Raw genomic sequence first — 1,541 nt, 5'->3', positions numbered from 1 at the left:
GTGTTCGCCCTTTTCAAAATTTGTTCAGAATTTCCAAAAATTGTTTGCATTATCAAAAAAATCATGAATAAAAAAATGTTTGGGAATTTAGTATTGTGGCTATAGCTCCCGCTTTGTCTGCTATATTGCGGCTACACCTTTCGCTTCGGAAATTTTCTATGGCAGCCTCCTCTCCTGCTCGCAACATTGGCTGTTGCTAATTCCAGCTTCTGGGCTTGCCCACCGCCGCGAGTCCCGAGTAACATCTATGCCCTGCGTCGGACGCATCTTTTGGGCTTCTCAGTCACAATATCCTCCACCGCCAGTCACATCTTATTTGCTCACCCCTAGCCGCCGCTCCCAGGGTTGTTGGTCGTATCACAGCCAGTCACATCTTCTTGGCTCACCCCTAACCACATCTTCTACTGTCGCCGTTCGCAACTATCCTAGGCGCCGATTGCAGTTAGCCCATGCGTCAGTCGCAACTTCCACCATAAGTCATTGAACGCCACGACGACGAAGCATACGCCCAGGTCGCAACACCACATCCGACTGGTTCCAGCATGTGGCGGCCATGGTCGTAGCATCTCTCGACTTCGGCTCCAGCATGTGGTGGCTGCAGTCGCAGCATCATAGCCGGCTGGTTCCAGCATTCGGCAACCGCAGTTGGAACACGCGGTTCCCCCCATCACAGCACCCCGTTAACATCATACTAGCGTCCCCCATCACTGCCGTTGTAGCTCATGTGTGCCGGAGGGGGGAAATGAGGGTCTGATTGTTGTCGTATTTGCCGCCCACGGTGGCTCGTCCCCTAGTTGCATGCTGCAGTGCCTCGCTACCCCAGAGGTGGCTTGCAGTAGGGCCTCATCACGCCGCTCACCGGAGCGCAGCAGCAGGCAACAATGAAGAAGACGAGATGCGGCAAAGATCGAGGAAAAGGAGCGACAGATTAAATGAGTGGAGGAGACAATGCCGCGAAGGAATAATGTAGGAGAGGGTCGAGCATGCATGAACCCCACAAGGGGAAGCTGCGCGTGGGCTACAGAGATGCATGTCGCATAGCGCGTACACCGGCGTGATGCCAGCCAGTTGGCCCGTTACAAACATTTACTCCCTCTGGTCCTTTTACTCCGCATATAAGATTTATCTCAAGTCTAAGTTTGACCAACTTTATGAAAAAAATATGAACAATCATAATACGGAACCAATATCATTATATGCGTCATGAATTCAAATTTCACATTGTATAACTTTAATATTTGCAGATGTTTATATTTTTTAATCTAAATATGGTCAAACTTTATGAAGTTGAGAAACCGAGCGCTGAGATTCGTGCCGGGCGGCGGACCTGCCGATGTGCGTCTCCTGAGCCCTGATTCGCGGACGGAGACACTCTCCCCAGCCCACCGCGCGAGAACACTACAGAGTAGAGCAGGTAGCCGTTCCCCACCCTCCTCCCTCCCCCCCGCACCCCGCGCCGCGCAGCCAGCCGCCGCGGCCTAAAACCCTAAACCCCCCGAGCCCGAGATAAATCAACCACCCATGGCGCCGCCTCTCCCAAA

Source organism: Triticum dicoccoides, chromosome 1A (assembly GCF_002162155.2).
Source record: "Triticum dicoccoides isolate Atlit2015 ecotype Zavitan chromosome 1A, WEW_v2.0, whole genome shotgun sequence".
In the NCBI taxonomy this organism is placed as follows: Eukaryota; Viridiplantae; Streptophyta; class Magnoliopsida; order Poales; family Poaceae; genus Triticum; species Triticum dicoccoides.
This window is presented reverse-complemented; position numbering follows the sequence as displayed.